Genomic DNA, 21,130 nt, shown 5'->3' with positions numbered 1-21,130 from the left:
AGGTACCATGTGATTCAGCAATCCCATTTCTGAGCATATATCTGGAGAAAAACATGGTTCGAAAGGATACCTGCACCACATGTTCATTGCAGTGCTGTTTACAATAGCCAAGACATGAAAGCAAACTAAATGTCCATTGACAGATGAATGTATATATGTATCATATCCCCTTTATCCAATGGAATATTACTCAGGCATGAAAGAATGAAATAATGCCATTTGCAGCAACATGGATGGACCTGGAGATTATCATATTAAGTGAAGTAAGTCAGCCAGAAAAAGACAAATATCATATTATACCACTTACATGTGGAATCTAAAAAAAAAAAAATGATACAAATGAACTTATTTACAAAACAGAAACAGACTCACAGACTTAGAAAACAAACATGTTTACCAAAGGGGAAATGTGGGGTGGGATGGATAAATTGGGAGTTTGGGACTGATATATACACACTACTATATTTAAAATAGATAACCAACAGGACCTACTGTATAGCACAGGGAACTCAGCTCAATATTCTGTAATAACCTAAATGAGAAAAGAATTTGAAAAAGAATAGATATATGCATATGTATAATTGAATCACTTTGCTCTACACTTGAAACTAACACAACATGGTAACTCAACTGTACTCCAATATAAAGTAAAAAATTACAAAAATAAAGTAAAAAGCTTTCCTAAATTAAAAAAAAATAATAATCATCTGTATCCACAATAAGGTTTTAAGGGAGACACAAAACAGTTAGATGTAAAATATGATATCAAAAACAGTAATCATGAGGGGAGGAGAGTACAAGTGCAGGTTTTTTAAAATACATTTAAAATTAAGAGATCAGCAACTTATACAAATCACTATATATATAGACTTCTATATAAAAAAAACCCATGGTGACTGCAAACCAAAAATCTATAGTAGATGTACACACAAAAAAAGAAAAAGGAATCCAAACACAACACTAAAGATAGTCATTAAATCACAAGAGAAGAGAACAAAAGAAGAGAATAAAGACCTACAAAAACATATCCAAAACAATTAACAAAATGGAAGTAAGAACATACATATAGATAATCACCTTAAATGTAAATAGACTAAATGCTCCAAACAAAAGAAAGAGTGACTGAATAGATACAAAAACAAGACTGGTATATATGCTGCCTACAAGAGACTCACTTCAGATCTAGAGACACGTACAGACTGAAAGTGAGTGGATGGAAAAAGTTATTCCATGTAAACGGAAGTGAAAAGAAAGCTGGAGCAGCAATACTTATATCAGACGAAACAGACTTTTTAATAAATAGCATTGCAAGAAAGAAACAAGCACACTACATAATGACCAAGAGATCAATCCAAGAGGAAAATATAATAGTTATAAATATATATGCACCCAACATAGGAGCACCTAAATATATAAGTCAAATACTAAAAGACATAAAAGAAATCTACAGTAACACAATAATAATAGGGGCTTTGATACCATATGTACCTCAATAGACCAATCATCCAGACAGAAAATCAGTAAGAAAACACAGGCCTTAAATGACACATTAGATCAGATGGACTTAATTGATATATATAAGCATTCCATCTGAAAGCAGCAGAATATACATTCTTTTCAAGCGCACATGGAACATTTTCCAGAGTATTTCATTCATACCTTAAACAATTAATTAGTTTTAAAGAAATTGGACAATGCATTTGCATACATGAACATATATATATATATATATATATATATATATATATATATATATATATATACCTAAAAGGCTAAAATTTCCAACAAGTGAATTACTCTGATTTTTCAGTTGAATTCTATAAATTGACACCTACTCCATAATGTTAAAAAAAATGAAAATAAGTGAAAAATTTGCACTATGCAAACATTTACTTTAAATGCAAGAATTGGGTCATGTTTAGGTCTGTTTCTATTGGTCAGTTTTTTTCTTTTTCTTGTGTATTTGTATAATGTTTACTGTCAGACATTTTGTATAATGTTTACTGCCAGACATTTTGTACCTCCAGAAATAATTTTATTTTCTGTTTAGTGGTCTAAGTGAAGTGGGGTCGGGTAAAATCACCTTAATATAATCAGGGACAACCTGACTTGAGGTTAGGTTGTCAGTTTTGTAAGCCTCAATTAGTTTCTGTTTTATTCCATGGTGTTTCTGCATGTCTTATGTCAGTTTTTTTCCCAAACTATTCTCTCAAGGATGTTTGTATAATAAACAGCCTTGGAAGATTAAGATATTATTTTTCTCCAGTGTAAAAAGCAGAGGTTTTTCTTGCTGTTCATGATAATATTGATAATGTTTCCCTCCAGGGCAAAAGTTAGGCAGGGCAAAAGTTAGGCAGGTTTGCTAACAGGCCCCTTATGAAACTGGAACACTTCTAAGCTCAAGGTTTCTCCCTTGTGACACAGACTCACAGTATGTGCAGCATCCTCCCAGACCTAATTTTACATTGCCCCATGGGACTTGAGGGACAGTAAGAACTGGTGCAGATGTGTTGCCTGCTGTGTTGCAAATAATAAAATTATTTTCCCCTGACCCAAGAGTCTCATGTGTTTTGCCAACATCTGTGAAACTGAAGCAGGCTAACTTGTGATGTAAAATTTCAGATCCTTCATGTTTCTTGACATGCCTGAAATTAAGTCTTCATTGGTCCCAAGTGAGAACGTGGCATATTTAGTAGAGTCCCTCTTCCTGAACTCCAGTGTTTATCTTCTTAGCAATGTGAAACTGCAGAAGATTTTGTTCTGTTTTTCATTCACTTTTTGTTTAGCCTCTTAACCTCTGACCCTGAGCATCTTAAGAAATCAGTTAACACTTTGAGGGGAAAAACCTGCCGAGGAAGGGTTCTTCTCTTCTCTCTAGGTCTTGTCACCTCAAGTCCTGTTACCTGAAAATCTATATAATCCAAGTTTTTATTCTGTCACAGTGAATGTTCTCAAAGTTCTCTTGGTTTTTCTATCTTTAAAGTGTAACCTGCTGTCTGAGTTTTCTGACTTAAGCCTTACCTCAAAATTCAGGATAATTGATACTCACAGAATATTGGCTTACATATCTGTGTTTCCTTCTCTCCAGGCTCTAGGATCTTCAAGTCCTGGTTGCCCTAGCAGCTATGAGGTACCTTCAAAATAAGGTTTATTACTTTTATTCTTTTCTTTACTTTTTTCTTCTCTTTTCTTCACTTCTCTTTGCCCTACATCCCTCCCTCCTTCTTTCTTCCTTATTGCTTTGCTTCTAGTCATCACTAGGAGTGTTGTTCTGCCACAAGCTACTGTACTTCATCAACTGACCAGCTGTATAATACTGATGTATCTTATAGACATTTTAATCAAAAGATCATATTAAATGAGCATTGAAGTACTTTAGTCAGTGCACTTCTGAAGAGCTAATTTCCTATGTCAATGGCATAGGCAGAATTTAATATCAACACACTGTTTCCACTACATAAATACTTATTTGTTAAACATGTGAGCAGATTTGATATTTTATAGACTATAATAGTGCATATTGCACTATATAGTGTGAAATTTTATAAACTACTCAGCTTATCAGCACCATTTCTGATGATTACAAAAATTTGATATTGCCAATTCAAGGCAATCAATCATTTCAAGTATAAGACTTGGATTTAGGAATGGCTAAAGGCTTAATTAAATTCAGGTTTCTTTCATTTAGTATTGTCCTTGTGTTGTCTCAGCATTCATATGTACTGTGGACACCACCTAGTATGGTGTCCACAACATGGACATGATGTGCTAGTGATGACAACATCTTTTTTTTTTTTTTTTAGCACAGGTAATACATGGTGATAAATCTGGGGAGTTGAGAGTTCCATCCCGGCTGACTGAGCCTCCAACCTCATCTCATGTTGTCACTGCTGATCTTTGAGTCACAGACTTATCATTGATCAGTTCCCACTTTGCCCATCTATTTTACATTCTCAGATCTAGGGTTTCCTTGCCTTTTCCTGCTACAGCTCCCTGGTAAGCATCCAGCTCTCAATTCTGAGCAGTCTTTTATGCCCTGTTTAGGCATGTATGGTTATTCCATGTCTCCTCCCTACCCTGTAGGGGATGCGTGAATATTTGAAGGCATACAGTGAGGTTGGCTATATGATTCCCTCTTTCTACCTATGATAATAGTGTGATGACCCCATTTGAAATAGGTAATCTGAAATTGCCTCCTGCCAGAAACTCAAATCAATAATGGGAATAAATTTTTCTGCCCTCATAATTTCAGAAGTATCTAGGGGTTTGTGTTAATTCTCTTTGGTTGGTTTTCTAAAAAGAGGCCAGACAGCAGGGACCTATCTCTGTTCTTTTCCAATCATATTAAATCTCAGAATAGCTCTGCAATTAACTGTATAGCAGAAAAACTGTTTATGTCACTATATTTTTTATTTTGGTCTATGTTGTATTATATTTGTGCTGCAATGCCCTCAAGCTTTGATTTGGATATGCAAGGACAAGTTTTTGATCGCCAGGTCCCTTTCTCTCTCTCATGATGTTGTGTTCTAAAAATAAAAGTGCTTTTGATTTTAATCTACAATCTCAGTTATGAGTTTAAGAAATAATCTCAATATTTAATTAATTGCCTTCTTTTGGACTATATCTGCCCTCTTCCAAAGCAATAAATGCTATTCTGACTTGGTAGTGAGTTGTGGTGCACCAAAATTTATGTGCCACTGGAGGGCCAAGAGAAGACACCATTAACAAAATCTGCCAGACTGTGCTGGTGAGATGGGCGGTAGCATTATTGGGAAGACTGATGGTTTCTTTCTGCTGGTCATGGCTCATGGTAGGTAAGGCCATAAATATCAGTGGGGTTGGAGAGGTGCCATGTTAATGGGAGCCAAGTGGCAATGTTTAACCATCAGAATTCTGGAGATCATAATTACTATAATCAAATGAACAGCCAAGAGTTCTTGATCCACAGTAAGTTGTGGAGATGGTTAATAGGACATGGTGTCTTAGAGGCAAAAGAGTAGAGCAGGCAAGAGTATTCTGTGATGATGGTGGGGTAGGAAGTACCAGTAATTTGTCTCTCTATCTACATGACAATTGCTCTGGCAGAATCTGTCTGATGTAACTACTTTGGAACTCTGAGGTTTAATGAAGGCTGTGACTTCCAGGGAAAGGCTTGGACAGTAAATGTGGTTAATTTCAGTCAATTCAGCCCTTAGCTCCATGGAAGCTACCCATCTCCCAATACCCTGTTCCCTAGCAGGCAGCCTTTCATACTTTCCTGGAGCAGCTTGCACTCTGCTGACAGGAGCTAGGGTGGAGAATAAGAATTCTATCCTCCAAATATCAGGAATTTGTGCTGCAAAGATGCAGACACAGAAGCAGACAACCAGAGTCCTGGATCTAGTAAGTCCACTGTGAACTGGCCAGAGTCTTGGATAAAGTTCAGTCACAGTAGGCTTACTGGATGCATGGACCCCATGCAGTGGTCATTTCCCTAATCAGTGATGTATATATGGAATTTATATACTTGAAATTTGGAGTAACATTCACATTAAGCCCCTAATCTATTCTGGGGTAGAGATATAGCGGGAAGGACCAAGCAGAATTCTCTAAAAGGCACCCCTTCTCATACATGCACTCACACACAGAACCAAGACATAAACTAGAAACAATATTATTTTCTAGGGGAGATTAGGCTTAAATAACAATAATAATAATAGTGGTAGTGATAAAGGCTCAAATAATGAAGAAGCCTTACTGTGGAGAGTGGTGATCCCTATCACATCTGCATTTAATTTACCAGAATATTCCCTGCAGAAATAGAATGCATCCTGTAGAATAACTGTAGACACTGGATGCCTACATGTGTAAGACATATCTACTCCAGAAAATGGAAGATAAACCTTACAAAGATTCAAGGACCTGACACCATAGTGAAATTTTTAGGGGTCCAATCTCTGGAGGCAGGCCAGGATATTTCCTCCAAAATAAAAGACAGCATTCTGTACTTTGAAATACCTATGACAAAATATGAAGCATAGTAATTGGGAAGCCTCTTTGTGTTATGGAGGCATCACATTCAACACCTAGTAACACTAATCTGGCAAATAAACCAAGTGGCACAGAAGGCTGCTAGCCTTAAGTAGGGACAGAGAGGAAGGGGTTCTGCAGCAAGTCCTGGCAATTTTCTAACAACTCTCTCTCCTTTCAGGTGCCCTCTTCCCTCTTTCACATGTGTTGCTCCAAAATACACATGTGATCACTTGCTTTATATAGTATGCAAAATAAATGTACACCTTTCATGTCCCTTCAAGACCTGACTCCCATCTTTCTATACAGGATTCTCTCTTACTACCCTCACTTCCTGTACTGCACTTGTGAACATACCACACTCACACACTCTAACCATGACCAGCTACTCTTAGATTTCTCAATATGACATACTCTTTGCAAGTGCTAGTTCTTCTATTTGCAACTAATTTTAACTGACATCATTTTTATTCCCAGCTCATCTGAAAAATTAACTATCTTGTATTCCCACGTCAAATTTAGGTCAGTTCCTTCTGGGTAAATTTTTCTAACTTCCCTTCTAATACTTCACATCTTCCTTAACTAACAGCTCAATTCAGTTAGCATACGTCAGCTCTAGTTAAATATGCCTGATGCATTTATCATGCAGTATGTTAATTGGTTCTTTATATCTTTGTCTCCTCTAGATTATTAGATCCCTTGGAAGTAGAGAAAATAATTTACTCACCTTATACTACTGGCACTTTTCATGGTGCTTGCTACCTGGGGAAAACACTGTTATTTATTGAATGAATGAATGATTTAATAAATCATAAGTGATACCCTAGGCTTTCCAAATATTTTGTTGAAATTCTCCCTTTTAGCAGCAAATTTCCTTTCACCTTAACCTCTTTTCAAAACCTTCTACCTTTCCATGTTAACTGAAATTGCACTCTATGTCAAGAACACCACTCCCTTTATAGCCCCCTCTGTGAAGGATACATTTTTAACCACAAACCCTCCACATGCCACAGGGCACTGACACATTCTAAACATTGTTATTTTTTCCACTTTTTAGATGGGAATTATTTTACCTGTTGGCACACCCCTTCACCTTTGAATCTTATAGAATACTGCTAAATAACTTCTACTTCTTTGTCATAGATTTTTACTGATTTCTAAGTTACAACCTCACATTCAGCAAAGGTGAATTTTCCCATAATTGCAAATATAATAGCAATTCTAATGTCCATATGAATGACAAGTCAAAGAGCCCAACCTCATATTTCATGGACTGAATTCAAATGTCTCTTATTTGCCTTCTATTTTAGCTATGTCCTCTGACGTCCATTTCACATAACCCAGATGTGTTCCATGTCATAAATATTAATTTAAAGATCAGGGTCTCTGAATTTAATCCCCTGTTCTTCCAATTCTTTCATACTCCTACTTCCAGTAACCATACTCTTTGATCTCATTATGTTCTTGACTTCTTTTTCCCTTCCATTTGAACCTGGTTGATCAAAGTTCCTCTTAGATTCATTTCTTTTGATAACAAGTCTGAATTCAAAATGAATAACCACATTAGTCAGGAGTTCTCATTTGAAATATTAGGTATTGACAACAGATGATTTAAATCAAAACAGGAATTCATTGAATTTTCTGTAGGTAACTCATGAAATCAGAACTAGAGATGGAGAAGCAGATTCCATAGACTGTGCACCCATGTCCACAGCCAACATTATCCCACCAATATGCTCTACTGAAGACTCCTTTTGTGGCACTAATAACTACTAGATGAATTGGCTTGTATTAAAAACAGAGCTTCACTGTACACCAGATATCACTAATGTCATCATGTGCTATAATTAGATTCTTTTGCAATACTTTTGCCACCACAAAAGTTTTTCTATTGTTTCTTAGTAAATTTTGTTACTAAAACCAAAATCGAAATCCAGGACAGGTACATCCGATTGGATGAGGGTCACTGGACTTGTTCATGACCTATTAAAAAGGGATTCTGGGATATTGAGTAATAACTGTTTTCAGCTTGCATAGTTGGAGCTGGTTTTCATCTCTCATCAAGACTCATAAATTGCTCATTCAGTAGAACATATCCAAAAAGGCTAAGTGCCAGTTTCAAGTTATAATTCAAAGGAATATCTTTTATGTTATCTGGTGAAACCATTTTTGCCCTTGGACTTAAAACTTCTAAAGCAGCAAAGATCTCAAGTACGGAGACAAGAAGAAATATTTTTGTAAATTGAAAAGTTTGATAAAATCATAATATATATCCTTTCATCTTCTCCACTTTAATTTTTTAGTGGTGAATTCAGTCCACATTTCCAAACCCAAATTTAAATATCTTTGTAACTAATTCTCTAATCTTATTCCTTCCTAGTATTTGAATACCTTGTTAAACCATTTGATAGCACCAGTGAATTATCATTGACTATCAGTATTAGTCAGGATAGGCTAGAATATGCTAAGGACAAAACAATCTTACTGTCTCAATTACCGAACAGAGCAAATGTTTCCTCTCATTCTTATTATAGGTACAAAGCTTGATAAGGTAGAGATAAGGGGCTCCACTGTAAAAATCACTTAGAACCACACATGATAGAAGCTTCACTGTCTTATAGTTGCACCACTGGAACATGAATCTTGCTCAGTTGCTACAGCAAAGGAAGATAAACCTGAAGGGCAGTGCTGACATTCATTAGTTTCTCTCATTACCCTTTGGCCAGATGTCATTATATCACATTATCTTAACTGCCTAACTACAAGAGGGTGAGAAAATGTAGGACAATAGAATGTTTAGAATGCACCAATCTATTACAAGATTTATTCTCCTAGACAAAGAAAAGTACCTCTCAAAATTCAACTGCTGACAAGATTTCCCATTTCTATGATGCTTCAGGGAAAATCCACTCAAGGGTGAATGCTATAGCAGTTCAGTTTCTATGGTGCAAGCATATCTTGCAGAGCCACCTTTTTTTAAGGGCTAACTGTTTTCTCCTGAGACAACTGCTCATAGGAAATGTCTTACAAGTGACAATACTGACAAAATAGGCACACACAGAATGTGAAACACTTGGTGGTGGATTTATTTTTGCTATTGTGACCCCTAGAAGGGATTCCTTAACATTCCAAAGAACAGTGAGGCCCCCAGTGACTTCACTAAACTGGCTGCTCTCTGAACTGTGTTGGAATCACGCTCCCACCCTCTGGCATATGTGAAACTTGCAAAAGAATCTAAGTTATATGATTTGTCAGTTCTCCAGGTACTAATAGCCTCTGGGACCCTGGGATTCTGTCATGTTCACTGAAATCAGGGAGACTTTTTGGATTATAGTATATTCTCCTAGCACTCATTCTATAGTAAACAAGCCAAGAAAGCATTGTTTTAAGATACTAGCACTTTATTAATCAAAATATTTCATAATGCCTTAGTGAGTGAAGTATTTTTAGGACATCCTTACATGTCCTGGTTCCTGGAAGTAATTAAGGAATGGGTGTTTGGATTTCACATGATATGCTCGCTCCAATATTCCTGTCTACCTCACTTATTGAATTTCTTCCTAATTATTTCAGTAAATTTCTGGCATCATAGAGAACAACATGGATTCCAGGATAAGAGCAAGGAATCTTCAGCCTAGTTGTAAGACCCAGTTCTGCTGCTTACTGTTTCAATTTCCCTGCTCTCCTTTTCCCCACCTGTGCAATCAAGTATAATAATCCTATTTACCTGATATATATGTTGTAATAAATAAATGAATTAATCCATGTATAACACAAAACATAGCTTAGAATATACAAAGGAATCAATAAAAATAAATAAATATTATCTAAAATTTATCATAAGCCACTATTGAGTCCATGATTTATGCAAAAAACTGAGCAAAAAGTTAGAAAGACTTCAAATTGCCTAAATTAGTTGTTTCATTAATGCCTAAGATACAAGATGAATCCCCCATACACACCGAGAATTTGGTTTGAATGTCAAGACTAACGATGATACAAAAGCACCAAGAGATTACTCACAAAGTGAGGCTTCAGGAGAGCAGACAGGCCCCCAAGCAGGTCCAAAAATGGCTTGAGAGAGCAGAGAGTGGCAATCTGTTTGGGGTTTTATGGTGATTAGGTGATGTGGTTATAATGATGGTTCCCTAACATGACTAGGGCTTGTATGTTTTGAATATCTTACCAGTACCAAAGGAGGGAACACCTGGGCTTACTTATCAGTATTCCCAGATGTATGGCAAAAGTAAAATTGGGAAGGGTGGGGCTTGAAAGCTGTCAGTAGTCAAATATCATAAACAAAGTCAGACTCTTCATGACGTTAGTACAATGAATTCAGGACTTTGTATAAATATACCAGCATTGATAAATTTTCACCAATATAAATATATGTTCTCTGCAACTTATAACTATAAATATAATAATAATAAATATACCATTTATTAAGTAGCTATTTTGTCTCAGGCACTGTGCTCTTAAAGAAATTACACAGAATGGTCCATATAACAGACATAGAAACCAAAGTTTAGAGAAATTAAACCATTTGCCTGAACTAATAATACCTTTAAAAAGTCAATGAAAGAAGAAGAATGCAGAACAAAGTGGTCTGTCAGATTCCAAAGCCTCTAACTTTGTTATTGTGACATAATGCTGTTCTGGTAAACATGCTACATTCCATTTAATTCTGAAATTATAATCCAGAAAAAAAAATCTGGTCTAAGACAGTCAAAAATTACTGAAATTAGTAAAGAGAATCAAAAGGTAACACTTCCATTTGCATGTAAGTTTGAATGAAATTTGCTAAACTTCCTTCAGATATGGCTTAATATCACTTCAGGAAGATGTCTACTTCCTAATTCCTGGAACCTATGAATATGTTGTATCACACAGCAAAGGTGAATTAAGGTTTCACATGGAATTAAGATTGCTAATCAGGTGACACAAAATAGTGAGATTATCCTAGATTATCTGGGTAGGCCTGATGTAATAAGAAGAGTCCTTACAAGTGGGATCAGGAGGCAGAATTAGAGTCAGAGCCAGACTTGGCCAGCCATTGCTGGCTCTGAACATGGAAGGGGGCTGTGGACAAAGGAATGCAGATGGCCTCTAGAACTGTAAAAGTCAAAGAATGGATTCACCCTGAGAGCTACCGGGAGGAACAAAGCCCCACTGATTCCTTGATTTTTGCCCATAAGATGCATTTCAGATTCCTGACCTCCAGGACTGTAAGATAATAAACATTTTTTTTTTCTTTTTCTTTTTTTTCCCAATGAGTTTTTGGCAATTTGTTAAAATAGCCATAGAAAAATTATACATATTTTGTTACCAGACATGGGATGCTGCTATAATAGATACATAAAATGTACAAATGGCTTTGGAATTAGGCTGTGGGAAGATACCAGACAAATTTCAAAGAGTATAAAAGAAAAGGCCTAGTGTGTCCTTAAACAGACTATAGAGATATAGAGGTCAAGGACTTTTCTAGTGAGGACACAGTGTAATAGGAAAGAACCTTTGTATTCTAGTACAAGTTAATCACTAAAGGGATATTGCCTATAAGTTTAAATTATACACAATGGCCCATCTCTGGGAACCTTGCCTCCAGGTAATGAGCATTAAGCTATAATACCTTTGTTTAACTCACAGGAAACATCCTGATCAGGCCCATCTGTGAATGGCTGCAGGAAGGAAGAAATTAACACATCCCCTCTGAAGTCTGGCCAGAACCAGGACTTTACCTCCACTCTTTTGTATAAAAGAAATCTGCATTCTAACTTGGGAAAGATGTTTCTTTGGGACACTAGTTCACCACCTTCTCAATCTGCTGGCTTTCCAAATAAAGTCACTGTTCCTTTCCCCAGCACCTTGTCTCTCAATTCATTGGCCTGTTGTGTGGTGAGCAGTACAAGCTTACACTCGGTAAAAAATTTTGGCAAGCCAACCAGGAGCTTTGCTGCTCTTGGTTAGCTGGCCCTGGTTGGGGAATTTGGGGGTAAGGCCCTAGCACCTGCTGGTCCTTACCACTTGTCCTGAGGATATGCCCTTCAAAATTCCCCTGAGCAACACTGGCTGCCCCAATGTTTGGCAGTTGGAGCAAGTAATCAACATCTGGGAGCTGACAGGCTCAATACAGTACAGTAAGTAGTTCTGGTGTATACTCTCTTTCCTCCATTTGGGACTTTTTTCTCTGGAATAAGCCAATTTGTTTTGTCTTTGTGTGTGGTGCCCTGTTGAAGAGAGGAAATAGTTGCTGGGCTTTAACCCAATTTGTGAACTGGTTTGTTTGCCTCTGTTTTGTGTTTATTCATGTTGGAATTTGTGATTTTGATGCTGGAATTTGTTTGTTCTTTTGGTACTTTGCTGTTCTTGAACTTATAAATATGGGAAATACTCCATCTGTCCCTAAGGAAAGCACTTTGGGGTATATCTTAAATAAATGGGCAAAATATAGCTGCAAGCCTATGACTTAAGAAGGAGATGATATTCTATTGTAACAATGTGTGGCTCTGATACATGTTATCAGAAGAGCTATGGCCCCTTAATGGCTTACTCAATTACTATACAATCTTGCTATTGAAACTCATTTGTGAAAGAGCAGGGGAATATGATGAGATTCCATACACAAGAGCATTTATGCTATTACATCAGGAGGAAAAGAAGTCAGATGGCTGCAGCCTTATGGTGCAGCAGTATGGAAGGAAACTCAAGGGAAAATCTGTTCTACAACAGGGAAGGGGAGAAAATGAGAGTGAAGACATGCTACTTCCAAACTTAAACTCCCCTCCAGCTGATGCTGCTCTATCAGCAGCAGTTCTGACTACCCCTGTGCCACTGATATATTCACTCCTTCCACCACCTCCTGTTTCCCCTACTTATGGGGATCAATTAGAAGTTTCTATGTTAAACCCCAGGGCATAGGGACTTAGTTTGGTATCACCATCTAAAACGTGACAGTTTTAGTTTTAGTTTTAGTCTCAATTTAGACTGGAAGCCACTTCCAGAGCAGGATATTTTCCCTTGTGTTGATATCCTGTAGGAAGCCTTAATGCAAATGGCCAACCAGATGGGTTTCTACGGATGCACAGTCCATTCTCAACTTCAGATTTGTTTAACTGGAAAAAAATATAAACCTCCTTACAGAGAAGACCCCATCTGCATGACTGAACTTTTTACTTCTATCTTTGTCACTCACCATCCCTCCTGGGCAGACATTCATTCCCTTATGAATATGATGTTTACTGGACATGAAAGCATAGTCATTGATAAGGCCAGGGAAGAAGTATACCAACTCCACCTAACATACCCAAATGGTACACCTGAAGCCCACCTGGCAGTACCCACACCTGAACGAAATTGGGACCCCCAATGAGGGAGAAATGCTCTTATTAGAGCACTACCATAAATGCCTCTTGGTAGGGCTTTGAATAGGGAAACAAAACAAGAGTTTGAACAAAATTCAAGAAATTTAGCAAAAAACAAATGAAGACTCCTCTGAATTTTTGGAAAGGATTTATCAGGCCTACAGACATTATACTGATGCACATCCCAAGGCACCTGAAAACACTAGAAGGGTAAACTTGAACTTTTTGGGGCAAAGTGTCTCAGATATCAGGAGAAAGTTATAAAAGTTAGATGGTGTATTTGGAATAAACCCTTCTCAATTGGTAGATATTGCTTTTAAAGTGTTTAACAACAGGAAACAACAACAGAAGAAAGAAGATGCAAAATGAAACACCACTTTTCTGACAGTGGCATTGGAATCCCAGAAGTTGAGTAACCTAAAGAGAGGTAAGCCACCATTAGGGAAGAAACCATGTGCTTACTGTAAGGAGGAAGGACATTGGGGAAAATAATTCCCCTAGGCTAAAACATAAGAAGAAAAACAATAAAAGAAAGACAAGAGCTTCTCATGGTAGAGAGGAACACTCTGATGATGAATGAAGAGGCCTAAGGGCTCCCTTGGACTTGAGGCATCCAATTCCAATTTCCCCACAGGAGCTCCAGGTAAAATTGACAGTGGGGAATGAGTTGATTAACTTTGATAGAAACAGGTTCAACATACACTGTGGTAAACACCAAGGTGGCACAGGAAACATCTCAATCCATCCTCATCATGGGAGTCTCTGGAGGAGTACAAAATCATTCATTCTCACAACCTCTAAAATGCCAACTAGGGGACCTCACCCTGAAACATAGTTTCTTATATACACCAGAGTGTCCAATCCCTGTTTTGAGCTGAGGTCTCCTTTGTAGAAAAGGACAGAGGGCCAAAGAGTGGGGTTTCATTATTGATCACACTTCGCCTGGCTACAAATGTAGTGCACAATTGTTTTGATTCCTGAGGCACTCTTGGACTGTGCTGCAGCACATTAATAATAGTACTCATTACAGGAGAGAGGCCACCTTACAATGGATTCAAAAGTATATAATGAGGCTTAACATGTAAAAGACCATCTGGCGAGTCACTCAGAATTGCATGATTTGTTCCAAAAATAACCAAAGACTTCTGTCAGACCTCCCCAGTTGGGGACTCATCACAGAGGAACTTACCCCTCCAAGGACCAGCAAATAAACTTTACTCAAATGCCTCGATTTGCAGGAGATTACAGATACCTGCTAGTCTTTGTGGACACTTTTTCAGGATGGGTGGAGCCACATCCCACCCAGACAGAAAAAGCCTCTGAAGTAGTTAAGCCCTCCTTAAGGAAATCATTCCCCCATTTGGACTACTTAACACACTTCAAAGTGACAGTGAGCCTGCTTTAATCTCCAGTGTAACCAAAAAGGTACAGATTAATTGGAAACTGTCAATACATTCATCCTGGAGACCACAATCAACAGGAAAAAACAAACAAAAAAAAGGATCATACATTAAAAAGGAGCATTGCTAAAATATGTCGAGACTAATTAACTTGGGATAAGTCCTTGCCAGTTGCCCCACTAGGGATCAGAGTGGCTCCCAGAAGCAGGTTTAAATTAAGTCCCTTTGAAACATTGTACAGTAGGCCATTCCAGGTGTCCGCTCAGGTGGGAGAATGTATAAATGCTCTAAAAGACCTTAGCAGTTGCCGATTATGTTAAAACTTTGGGCACTACACTAACCTCTGTTCATGAGTTTTCCTCCAACAGGTCTGCCTATCCAACTGAAGTAGCCTTACATGATTTCCAACCTGGAGGCTGAGTCCTCCTTAAAACGTGGAGAAAACAAGGGCCTGAACTTCAGCTGATTGTAACATAAACAGGACCACTTTTGGTATTACTTACCATGCACTCGTCTGGCAAGTTAGCTTAGGTAAAGCCATAGCTTCATCACACTCAGATTAAAAAAAACCACCACTGTCATCAGAAAATTACCCAACTCCTGAGAGGTCTGGAGAGCAATGGGTTTGTGAACCCTTAGAAGACTCAAGGTTGCTGTTTATAAGTGATAAGTATTGAGATTGTCATTTCATTCTAGCTGGAGAAGGGTCAAACTACTTGTTTAATCTTGTTCAAGTGAACAGCACAGGAATCTAGTGTAATTATGGCATAGTCAGAAAGTTAAAATTAATACATATGTATTGGGAACTGGAACCAAAACCCCAAGTTCAATCACAAATTAGACAACAAAGTACTAAACAGTTTCATCAGGCTCAAATGGTTATAGATAAAAAAGGAAAGAGGATTGTACTACTGACTAAAGATTCTAAGAAATATTCCCTGTCCAAGAAAGCTGATCAATTCCATTCCATACTTACCTCTTTGTCACCCCCCATTCAGCAGGAAATAGCCAGGACAATCTTCATCCCTTTTCCCACATGATTGTGGATGAATCATTGACAGTGGGGAGTTGTATTAAGGAAGAACCTTTGTATCCTAATACAAGTGAATCACTAAAGGGATGTTGTCTATATTTAAATTACACATAATGGCCCATCTCTGGGAACCTGCCTTCCAGGTAATGAGACTTAAGCTAAAATACATTTGTTTAGCTTGTAGGGGACATCCTGACCAAGCCCACCTGCAAATGGCTTCAGGAAGGAAGAAATTAGCACGTCCCCTCTGGAGTCTAGCTGATACCAGGACTTTACCCCCTCCCCTTTTAGTATAAAATAAATCTGAGTTCTAACTCAGGGAAGATAGCTCTTTGGGACACTAGCCTACCATCTTCTTGGTCTGCTGGTTTTCTGAATAAAGTCACTATTTCTTGCACCATCGCCTTGTCTCTCAATTGATTGTCCTGTGGTAAGCAGTATGAGCTTGGACTCAGTAACAACAGAAGGAAGTGGGAAATATGGGAGATAAAACACATGTTGCCTTAGAAAATACTTAAATCATCATGAACATACTGTTGGTAGAAATATGGACACTAAAGAGGCTGCTGCTGAGAGATCAGGAGGAACTGAGGAACATGTCATTAGAAATTGGAGGAAAGATACTTGTCATATATGGCAGAATACATAGCAGGATTGTATCCTGCAGTTATGTGGAAAGAAGAACTTATGAATGATGAAACTGGACATTTAGCTGAGACTTCCAAGCATAGTATTGAAGGTATAGCCTAGATTCTTCTTTCTGTTCATGGTAAAATCCCAGTGGAGAGAGATAAATTGAGGAAAGAACAATTAAACAAAGAGAAAATAGAGCTTGATGATTTGGAAACTTTTCATCTAGATTTCAAAAGGATTAAAATTAAGATATTCACTGCCTGGAGAGCATATTCTTTAGAAAAGACCACGAATGTTTTTGGAAAATCTTTTGCTAATACCTTAGAAAGACAACAGATAAGAATATTTGGTCAAGAAAAAGCTCCTTGAAAAGATTAAGAATATGACTCAGAGATCTTCTCAACCATCTCAGCAGAAGCCAAAATATAGATGGCATTATCTAGGAGCATCATGTCTAATGGAATGAATTCCTGTGACAACATAGAAGACCTGTGAAGTTCTTGAGAATGCAATTTTAACTGAAAAGTACAGAGACAACACCATAAAAGAAAGCTGTCAGACATTAAAGATTCTACATTCAAGAACATGCTGATAAAACTACTCAGTTGTAAATACATGCTAACCTTCATGAAAAAGATAGGATGATTTAGAGGATGGAGCCTGTAGCCCAGAGGGTGGAGACACAAGATATCAAGTTTCATTCTCTGGCTTTAAAACGAAATGAAGTTTCCCTAGATGGATTTTAAAATTGCTTGGGACAGTTGACTCATTTTGCCTTCCATTTTCTCATTTTTTGAATGGGAATGTTTATAATTGGTTCCTATTCTTGTTCCACCATTGTATTTTAGAAGTAGGTAGCTTGTTTCTTGAATTCCACAATTCACAGATGGAGAGAAAATTTGCCTCCAAATGAAGCATATCCCTAGCCTTGCCCAGATCTGATTTAGTTGATGAGATTTAGGACATTTTAACTGATAAACTTAGACCATATTTTGGACTTTGAGTTGAGTCTGTAATGGTAGGAGACCTATGGGGATGTTGAAATGGGTTAAATATATTTTGCAAGTAGGAAAAATGTGAATCTTTGGACACTGGAGGGCATACTGTGGAACACGGAACAGTTGTCTCACAAAAATGTCCACACCTTACTCCTCAATATCTGTGACATGTTATTTCACATGTCAAAGGGAAACTAAGGTTGCATATAGAATTAAGGCTGCTGATCAGCTGACTTCAACATAGCAAAATTATTCTGAGTCATGAAATGCTGCCACCCTCTAGAAGCTGGAAAATGTAAGGAAATACATTCTCCCCTAGACCTTCCAGAAAGGAATGCAGCCCAACTGACATCTTTATTTTAGCCCAATGAGATATATTTCTTACTTTTGATCTCCAGATTTGTATGGTTTTAAGCTAATAAGTTTGTGATAATTTGTTACAGCAGCCATAGAATGCTAGTACTACATTTTACCCCAAGCAAAATTCCTTCAGGAAGTCAAAAACAACAGTTCTTTACTTTCTTCAAAGAAATTATTTAAAGCTGAATTTTTATTATCTATCTTTAATTGAGAAATATAATTCATTAATTCACCATTATATATTTCTCTACCTCCTTAGATTTTCACGTGTCAAGTTCAAATGAACATATATTTTTTCTGTAGTTGCTTTAGACATAAATCATATAAACTATTTACTATATAATAATCTTAAATTTGAGTTATTATGATCCAGATTGGTTAAAAGGTTTATCTGTGATATGAATTTCTGTAGAGAAAAAGTAAAAGACTGATACTAGAATTGAATTAAGCTTACTATTATTTTATGCTTAAGGAGATATCAAATAGGTAAGATTAGTAAAGTAAAGAAAGAAGCAGAACATTTTTATAAGCCTCCTGATTTTTATGAATAGCACTAGGTTCTTTGTGTACTATAAGTAAACTTGCTACATTCCTACCAAAAGGTGCTTGCAGCTTAAAGAAAATAACAAATAAATAACCAACTATATATAATTCAAGAAGACTGTAGTAACTGATATAATGAAAATTTCAACAAAGGGCTTTGGAGACACAAAGAAATGAGGAATAGATACTTAGAATTTATAGATTTAGCAATTTATTCTAAGTTAACAAAGGTCATCTAATGCTTTAATTTCATATGGATATACAGGAAAGAATTTTATTTTTTAAAAAAATAAATTAAAATATTACTTTAAAAATATCAGGAGGTATGGCCAAGATGGAGAAGTAGGAAAACCCTGAGCTCACGTCTTCCCATGGGCACACCAAAATTACAACTATTTACAGAACAACTATCTATGAGAATGACTTAAAGACTGACAGAAAAGATTTTCCACAACTAAAGATATGAAGAAGCTACCACAGTGAAATGAGTGGTAGGGGCGGAAATTCAGTAGAGTCAAGACCCACACCCCTGGGTGGAAACCCACAAATGAGAGGTTAATCGCAATTGCAGAGGTTCTCCCCAAGGAGTATGGGTTGTGAGCTCCACATTGGGCCCTCAGCCCAGGGGTGATGCACCCAGGAAACAAGCCCCAAGAACATCTGTCTTTGAAGGCTAGTGGGACTTGTGTACAGGAGAGCTGGAGGGCTGTAGAAAATAGAGACTCTAAAGAGTCTCTGTTTAAATGTGTGTGAGTCCCAGTGCAGAGGCAGTAATTTGAAAGGAGCCTGGATTAGGCCCACTTGCTGAACTTGGAGAGCCTCCTGGAGAGGCAGAAGGCAACTGGGACTCCCCCTGGGGACAAAGACACTGGCAGCGGCTATTTTAGGGAGTTTGTTCTACCAGGAAGACACTGGTGCTGGCAAGTGCAATTTTGGAGTCTTCTCTCTAGTCTATTAGTGTCAGGGATTTACCCACCTTCTAGTCGGCTGGCACCAGCCCTGGGTACCCCTGGGACCTGGGCCCAACCACCAGTGGGCCAGGAGCCACCATGTAAGACAGGACCTGGCAGTCAACTGGGCCATGGGTCAGCTCCTGCTAACCAGCTTGCCCACAATAGTCAGCCCCTCCATAACAGAAGGGTCCATGCAGCCCACATAGGAGGCACCCCTAGAGCATATAGCACTGCTGACCAGAGGTGGGTGTGTTACTGAGCCCAATAGGACATCTCCTGCATAAGGCCACTTCTCAGAAATTGGGGAACATAGTCCATCTACCTAATAATAGAAATAAACATGGAGAACTAAGCAAAATGAGGAGATAGAAGAATATATTCCAAATGAAGGGCTAAGAAAAACTAAGCAAAGTGGAAAAAGCAATCTACCTGATAAAAGAATTCAAGGTAATGATCATAAAGATGTTCAATGAACTCAAGAGAAGAATGGATGAATGTAATGAAGAGTTAGGAAACATAAATAAGAACCAAAAAGAGCTAAAGGATACAATGATTGAAATTAAAAAAATACACTAGAAGGAATCAACAGTCAATTAAATGATGCAGAGGAGTAAACCAGAGAACTGGAAGACAGCTTAGTGTAAATCACCTAAGATAAACAGAAAAAAAAGGGAAAAATAATTTAAAAATATCTATCTGCTTTGGAAGAACTAATAATTCCATACATTTTAAAATAATTTTGATAGTTAGATCACCCTCCTCTGCATACCCTTCCTCGACTCTTTTGAATTAACTGTTAAATACCTTTCAATATCCTATCAATTAAGGTTTCACTTCTGCCAGGAAGCTTCCCTATAACTCTTTGTTGATAACATTGGAATATACAGAGATGATCCAATCAAGCAATGAAATGCCCTTTATGGCCTAGGAAACCTGTCCTGGACTACCTAGCATGGGATTCATGGCCATTACTTTACCATTAATTTTTTTAAATATAAATTTATCTATTTTATTTTTGGCTGCATTGGGTCTTCGTTGTTGTGCCTGGGCTTTCTCTAGTTGCTGTGAGTGGGGGGCTACTCTTCACTGCTGTGTGCTGGCTTCTCATTTCAGTGGCTTCTCTTGTTGTGGAGCATGGGCTCTAGGCACACAGGCTTCAGTAGTTGTGGCACATGAGCTCAGTAGTTGTGGCCACACAGGCTCAGTAGTTGTGGATTGTGGGCTCAGTTGCTCTGTGGCTGTGGGATCTTCTCAGACCAGGGCTCAAACCCATGTCCCCTGCACTGGTAGGCGGATCCTTATTTTGACTTCAAGAGCAAAATATTGTTAGAACAGCTCATTCAGGGATAGATGACAACAGTCCAATACTTTGATCTTCATTTGGGGACACTCTGGAATACTTTATTAATGTTATAAATGTCATTAATATCACCATCTAGTGAAAGACTCATTTTGCTTTTAGCTGTCTACAGGGACCCAGGAATCAGGAGGTGAGAAAGATATCAGAAGTTACACAACCACATTACAGAAACTAATATTCATACATCTCTTTCTCTTTCCTTTTTTACTCTTTCACACACTAACATCCTCAGCCAGCTGGGAAGTCTAGACTGCACCTCTTGCCAAAGTAGACGGGAATCTGACATTGACATCAGCCTCCCAGTTGTTGTCAGTGGCTTATCATACTGAGGCCATGTCCATTATCTTTTACATGCCTCATTACATTTCATTTGAATAAAATTCACCTCCAATGAAATACACAAATCTCAAGTGTAATTTATATACATTTGACAAATATACATATCATTATATCAAATACCATAATCAACACCAGAAAGCA

This window comes from Mesoplodon bidens, assembly GCF_964165515.1.
Source record: "Mesoplodon bidens genome assembly, chromosome: 5".
NCBI classification, from domain to species: domain Eukaryota; kingdom Metazoa; phylum Chordata; class Mammalia; order Artiodactyla; family Ziphiidae; genus Mesoplodon; species Mesoplodon bidens.
Note: the sequence above shows the minus strand (reverse complement) of the source record.